The sequence below is a fragment of the Elephantulus edwardii genome, unplaced genomic scaffold (assembly GCF_000299155.1).
Source record: "Elephantulus edwardii isolate Elephantulus edwardi_28Jun2011 unplaced genomic scaffold, EleEdw1.0 scaffold00394, whole genome shotgun sequence".
In the NCBI taxonomy this organism is placed as follows: Eukaryota; Metazoa; Chordata; class Mammalia; order Macroscelidea; family Macroscelididae; genus Elephantulus; species Elephantulus edwardii.
Window position 1 is genome coordinate 902,591 of NW_006400144.1, and position 8,014 is coordinate 910,604.

An 8,014-nucleotide genomic window follows, 5' to 3' on the forward strand; every position below is an offset into this window, starting at 1 on the left:
TAGAAGAGTAAAGACTACAGACATCAATATGGATTACTTCTCAAGTTCAAGAAAGCATAAATCCTCGTCACTGGAGCAACAGACAATATGATAGATAAAGAAAACAGTGAATTTGTTAATGATTTCATTTTTCTTGAATTTACAATCAATACCCACAGTGACAGCAGTCAAGAAATCAAAAGATGTGTTGTTGTTGTTGTTGTTATGTGCCGTCGAGTCATTTGCGACTTATAGCAACCCTATGTACAACAGCCCTAGACCGTGCTCTATCCTGTGCCAATCTCATTGCCTCTGACACACCCATCCCGATTACCCCCGTCACTGAATCAATCTACCTCATAGAGGGTCTTCCCCTCCTGCGCCGTCCCTCCACTCTACGCAGCATGATGTCCCTCTCCTTACAACATGTCCAAAGTATGTCAGACGAAGCCCCAGAATCCTTGCCTCCAAGGAGCAGCCTGGTTTAACCCTCTCTAGGATGAATCTGTTTGTTTTCCTGGCAGTCCATGGTACATTCAATACTCTTCTCCAGCACCACAGCTCAAAGGCGTCAATTCTCCTTCTATCCTCCCTAGTCATTGTCCAACTCTCTGATGCATAACAAGTGATTGCAAAGACGATGGCCTGTATCAGGCATACCTGTCTCCAGAGAGACACCGTTGTTCTTGCATACTTTAGAGAGGTCCCTAACCACAGACTTTCCCATCGCAATACATTTTTTTATTTCCTGGCTACTGGTGCCAAGAGTGTTGACCGTGGAGCCAAGCAAACTGAAGCTGTGAACACTCTCAATCTCTTTGCCATCCATCCTGATGCTACTGATTGGTCCGGTGGTGAGAATTTTTGTCTTCTTGACATTGAGCCTCAGTCCATACTGAAGGCTGCAGTCCTTGACCCTCTGCAGTAAGTGCATGAGGCCCTCCTCAGTTTCAGCGAGCAAAGTTGTGTCATCTGCATAACGCAGATTGTTGATAGATCATCCACCAATCCTAACACCACGCTTCTCCTCATAGAGCCCAGCCTCTCAGAAAATCTGCTCTGCATACAGGTTGAAAAGGTATGGAGATAGGACACATCCCTGGCATATACCCTTCCCAATTTTGAACCATGCAGTGTTGCCCTGCTCTGTTCTGATTACTGCCTCTTGGTCCAAGTATAGGTTTCGCATTAGCACGATCAAATGATCTGGGATTCCAATTCTTCTCAAAGTCAGCCACAGTTTGTTATGATCCACAAAGTCAAATGCCTTTGCAAAATCAGTGAAACACAGATAGACATTCTTCTGGTATTCTCTGCTTTCAGCTAAGATCCATCTAACATCAACTACAATATCCCTAGTACCACGACCCCTTCCAAACCCAGCCTGGACTTCTGGCAGTTCTCTGCTGATGTACTGTTCCAGTCATTTTTGGATAATCTTCAGTAGAATCTTGCTTGTATGTGAAATCAATGATATTGTTCTGTAGTTTCCACACTCAGTTGGGTCACCCTTCTTTGGGATGGGAACAAATATAGACCACTTCCAGTCATTTGGCCAAGTGGTTGTTCTCCAGATTTCTTGGCACAACTTGGTGAGCACATCCACAGCAGCAGCAACAATGTTAGTTTGCCTAAAGCCCAAAGTTTACCTGACCCACATTATGGTACTTTTAATTGCTTCCTATACTTTTGAAAGATGGACTATAAACTGTGGTGTTGACAAAGACTTCTGATGAAGGGTAACCAGGGTGCTCAATGAAACTTCATCTCACGTACTTTCTTTTGTGATTTTAAAAAAAATAATTTTAATGAATGTTTACAGAGACTTAGGGTTTCCAGTCTTTCATTGTTACACTTTTCTCCCTGCCCACCCCATCTCCTCCATTCACTCTTCTCCTTGAAAAGTAAAACTCTTTCATTGTTATGCAATCCCTCCCCACAAATCCACTCCACTGTGTAGCCTTCATTTTGGACTCCTGTCATGATAATAATACCTAATCATATATCCCTTTTAAACAATTATCTTCTTCATCTGTTTCAATGCTGTAGAAATCCTCCCCTACTTCTCTACCATCTCTCAACCCTGATATCAGTCCTGTTTTACAACAGTGGTCCCATGCATCACCCATACTTTTGACATGCTGTCAGGAAATACTAGTTCTTGGAAAAAGACATGCTGCTGTGAAAGGTGAAAGATAAAGAGAAGAAGACCCTCCCGAGGGTGAACTGACATAGTGTCTGTAACACTGAGCTCTAACAAACAGCAGGGTTCAGATTTGGTTTTCATATGATTGTTATGATTTGTCAACTGGAGAGCACCAAACAACAACAACTTTAGAGTTTTAATTCTGGTGCATATGGTTTGTGGTAAATTGAAGCAAAGCTCTATCTCCATTTCAGTTCTACAAATAACTTCAGACTTCATTTGAGTTATTTATGAGCAGCTAGCCAGTCATGTGAATTTACCCTTAGAATGTGTGTAGTTGAAAAGTAGATTGCAACAGCTGGACCAGATTATTACTGATTTTTGTAATTTTTAGGTAGTGTCCAGTCAACTCTTAGCGACCTTATCAACAACAGATCTGAATGCTGCCATATTCTGTGCTATCCTCACCACCTTTGATATGCTCAAGCCTATTGTTACAGTCTCTTCTCTTCCTCTGACCCTCTACTCATGACAGCATGCCTACAGAAAGTGAGATGAAGTTTCACCATCCTAACTTCTAACTAGGACCTTGGTTACACTTCCTCCCATATAGACCTGTTCGTTCTTTTGGTAGTCTAGGGGATACTCAGTACTTTTCTCCAATACCACAATTCAAAGGCATTGATTATTCTTCTGTCATCTGTATTGATCAGCCAACTTTTAGAAACATGGGAAGTAACTGAAAATAGCATAACTTAAATCAAATGCACCTTTGTCTTTTAAACCTACATTCTTGCTCTTTAGCACTTTTTTATGGCATATTTCCCAAAAGAAATATGCCTTTTGATTTCTTGTCTGCTGTTACCCTAAGTGTTGATTGGACCTCCAAGAAAAAAACTAAATCATTGACAACTCCAGTCTCCTACCCATCAATCATAATGTTGCCTATCGGCCCAGTGGTGAGGCTTTTAGTGTTATTAATATTGAGATACAACAATACATGTTGAGGATCATAGTCTTTTATCTCCTTCAGCAAGTAATTCAAATTCTCTTCACTTTTAACAATCAAGTTTGTGCCATCTATACAACACAGATTGCTGCTGAGTGTTTCCTCCAATCCTGATGCCATATTTTCTTTACAAAGTCCAGCTTCTCAATTGATTTGCTTAGCATGCAGGTTGAATAGGTATGCAGAAAGAATCCAACTCTGACACACATTTTCCCTGATTTTAAACCATGCAGCATGCACTTGCTCTCTTCAGACAATAACTTTTTGGTCTATGTATAGGTTTTGCATAAGGGAAACATTGTTAGTAATTAAATGTTCTGGGATTACCATTCACTCCACATGGCCAAAGGCCTTTGCATAGTTCATAAAATACCAATAAACATCTTCCTGCTATTCTCTCCTCTCAGTCAAGATCCATCTGGCATCATCAATGATATCCCTAGTACCATAGCATCTTCTGAAATCATTGTTAATTTCTGTCAGTTCTTGATAGATGTACTGTTCCGGTTGTTTTTTAATAATCTTCAGCAAAATTTTACTTACACATGATATTAATGATATTGTTTGACCATTTCCACATTCTGTTGGATCATCTTTTTTTTTTCAATGAGGACATATATCAATATCTTCCAGTCAGAGATTCATATACAGCAGTCTAGTACTTCTGCCAAGAAGACTGCAGAAAACAAAGATAACAGGGAAGATAATTCTCCAACCCACAGTTTTAAAAGGAAAAGTGAGAAATCATTTCAGACATTGACTGGAAGAAGATACTGGATTGAAAACAAGAACTATCAGGGAAGGGAAATTTGCCTTTGGTGATTTTGAGAAGTACCCAGGAATTTACTGGGTGTGTCCTTAATGATTTCCATGAATCATAGTTCTACTACTTTGTTGTCAGGTGGTGGGGATTTCAGAATCAATCCTTTGAATTTTTTAAATCTGCAATTATTTATACAACTCTATCATGGAACTTTGCTTGCCTCTATAATCCTACCTGCAGTAGTGATGGATTGTGACTCCCACCAGTTATGATGTGGTGTTTTGGAATTAAATCTTTGACCTATTAGTGTCTTAATAAAAGGACCTACTGTTGTTGCTGCTGCTGTTGGCTGCCTTCGAGTTGAGCATGACTCATAGCGACACTAAGAACAAAAGGCCTGAAGCCCGTCTACAACAGTAGACATTTATCAAAGTTCCTACAGTTTCTGGAGGCATGTTGTTTAGGAAATGGTTTAGTTTTAGGCATGTTGTTTAGTTCTAATGGTTTAGTACCTAGCAAGTTGCACTGATAATGCAAAGATTTCAATTGTCCAGCTTTAAGTGCACTAACAGCTCCAAAGGAGAAAGATGGACAATCTCCTCCCATTATAATTAATAGCCACGTGGTCACTATAAATTGGAACCAACTCAATTGCAGTGAGATTATATTTTTTACTTTTTCCCTTTTCATTAGTTTATTTACAAAATTCTAATACAAATTCAGAACACATTCTTTCAATTTCCCTCACCTCCCCACCCATCACATTATACAACCCAATGATCAATTCTCTCTTCCTCTGTACATTCACATCCCTCTGCTTCCAGCGTCTCCCACCCTGCCTGGATCCTTATGTTCATTCTACAATAACGGTTGTATACAATATTTATCCTTGTGGGTCCGAGTTAGTTTACTCAGCATAATGCTCTCCACTCCTTCCCAAGTTAGGTAATAATTTACAAAGTTTTTGCTCCTACATGCTGCATAGTATTCCATTGTGTGAATGTACCATAATTTCTCAATCCATTCATTTATGGTTGGACATTTGGGCTGTTTCCATGTTCTTGTGATGGTGAATAATGGTACTATGAACACTGGTGTACAAATCTCAGTTTGTGCCTCAGTTCTCATATTCTCAGGCTATATATATTCCAAGTAGTGGTATAGTTGGGTCTTAATGGAATTTCTATTTCAGCTTTTTTGAGGAAACACCAAACTGCATTCCAGAAGGGTTGCAACATTTTAAAATCCCACTGGACTTCCACCTGCAGAAAGCTGAAACAGGAGCCACATCTCACATCACACAAAAAAATCAACTCAAGGTGGATCAGAGACCTGGGAGTAAAGCCCAAAACCATAAAGTTCATAAGAGACAAACTGGGATCAAGCTTAGAATCACTAGTCCAAGGTATAAAGAGACTGCCAAATACAATCAGAAATACACAATCTAAAGAAGAGAAAATTGATGCATGGGATCTTGTAAAGATTAAATCTCTAAGAACATAAAAAATTTTTTTTCAACAGGGTGAAAAAAATATTCTACAGACTGGGAACAAACATTTGGTAATACCATCTCAGACAAGAGTCTTATAACAAAAGTTTACAGAATACTCTTGGACCTCCACAAGAAAAAGACTGATAACCCAATTACAAGATGGGCAAAAGACATGTAAAGAATTTTCACAGAGGACAATATTCAAATGGCAAAAAGACACATGAAGAAATGCACCAAATCACTGGCAGTAAGAGAGATGTAAATCAAAACCACTATGAGGTACCATCTCACTCCAGTAAGAGTGGCAAAGTTTAACAGGGCATCAAGTAACAGCTGTTGGAGAGGATGTGGTGAGAGAGATTATATTTTTTAATTGAAATTTTAATGAAAGTTTATAGAGAACTTGGATTTCCATTCATTCATTGTTGCACATTTCCCTCCCTGTGCATGCTCCTCGCTCCAGTTTGCTTTTCTCTTGGAGAAAAAAAATTCTTTCATAGTTGTACAGTCTCCCACCCCACCCCAGTCCACTTTACTATGCAGTTCTTATTCTGGACTATTGTTGTGCAAATAATACCTAATCATTTATTCCTTTTAAGCAATTCTTTCCCTCATCTCCTTCAATGCAGTGTACATTATTTATCCCCTCTTTTCTTAGTTCCTCCCCAACCCCCATGGCAGTCCTGTTTTATAACAGTGGCATTATGCAGTATTTGTCCTTTTGTGACTGAGATGGTTAACTCAGCATAGTGTCTTCCAGGATCACCCATTTTGTATAATATTTCATGAGTTCCTTGTTTTTCAGTGGTGTATATTATTCCATTATGTGAATATACCACAGCTTCTCTATCCATTTCTTTGTTGATGGGCATGTGTGTTGTTTCCAAGTGAGATTATTTTTGGAGTAAAGACTATTATTTGATCTAGGGTGTCATTTTCACTATAGAACTGTTTTGTGTGATGATATAAATCTTAAATTACCTTAATATTTACCAGTAAATTTTAAATTTATTAATTCACTAAAAGACTAACTTTAAAGTTACTTCCACAACTCCACACATACTATGCAAAGTTATATAATAAAATATTCTAACCTGACACTAAACTTTGCCATGCCAACATCTTAAACAATCAGAGATGGACTTTTAGGGTGATAATGTCTATCACTTTTAGGTAATAGCTGTTAGAGAATTATCTGGAAACAGGAATATAGACAGGAAGGTCAAGGAGAGGGAAATTTGACCCACCTGTGAAGCAATGACTAAGCGGGTTGAATCACATGTGCGTCTGTCCTAGTACCCTGGCACTGGATGTCATACCACAAGGAAAGTGACATAATGGGGAAACTTGAGGAAAAGGGCCCAGAACTAATCGTAGCAAGAAGAGAGCTGTTGGTCTTTGTCATCATCACACTATTTTCACTGTGTAAGGTTAAGTTATGGGAACAATATTAAGATACTTGCTAAGGAAGTAAAGTTGGAGGATAGTAAATTAAAGAGCCACATATATGAGAAAGGGAGTTACTCTCACAGATAAGGAATAAGAACAAACCTGGCTCCAGATAAAGCCACTTGTTCTGGGTCTGTTTGACCTTGGTAGTGTACAAGGCTATATTTTATGTAGATACCTCGTATTCAAGTTATTCTGCATCCCTGGAAAATGTAAATGCTTTTCTTCAGTTTGTACCATTGCATTCTTTAGTTTCCACAAAGTTTTATTATTTTAATAAATGGGTTTTTTGTGGGAATTTGTTCAAAATCATTATGACCTTGTAAGTTTCATTATTAAAGAAAAATATACTTTCATTTTTGTCTGAACCTCTGATTCATGATGTGCTTGTGCTTTTCTGGTACACTCCTAACTCTACTATATTTTAAAAGTAGAATAACATAATTAATTGAGTTTATGAAGTACATGAACTTATCCTCATCAAATATCATCATTAAATGTTATGGTGTACAATAATTGTAATTTTATTGGTGGATTTTTGCTAGGGAAGGTCATCTTTGTCTCAAGTAGTGTTGTTATCTATTTGTACTTCATGTTCTCATTTCTTACAAATGATTTAATGAATTAGGAGAAATACACTTGAAGGGAGATAGAGCTAAAGCAAGGACATGGAAACACATTCTTCTGAGAACATTTCTAAAGGAGACAAAGAGAAGAAAGAAACTGTATCTTTTACATGTTCAGAAACCATGTTAAAGATATGTCTTCAGACTCATTTATCAAAAGATACAAAGCCATTAAATGACATAAGTTTGAACAACTGTGAGAATCAAATTAACTTAAATTTCGTGTTGAATCTGAGATGGTCAACTTGCCTAATTTTTAATAATCTGAGACACAAAATAACCTTTTAAGTGAACTTAGACATTGTTCTTTTTTAAATATGTTTGTTGTATGCACAAGAATTTGTAAAGATTCATTCTTCACTGCAAATAAGAGAATAATCCTAGCAGTAAGGAAATATATAATCTCACATATCTAGAAATAAGCTAGGTTCTTGGTTGATGAGACATTGGAGTTTCAGCAGTCAGGATCACTATCTATCCCCCAGACTCCTAGGTTGTTAGGTTGTCCAAACTCAGGAAATATCTTCTACTTTTTGTTTTGTTTTGTTTT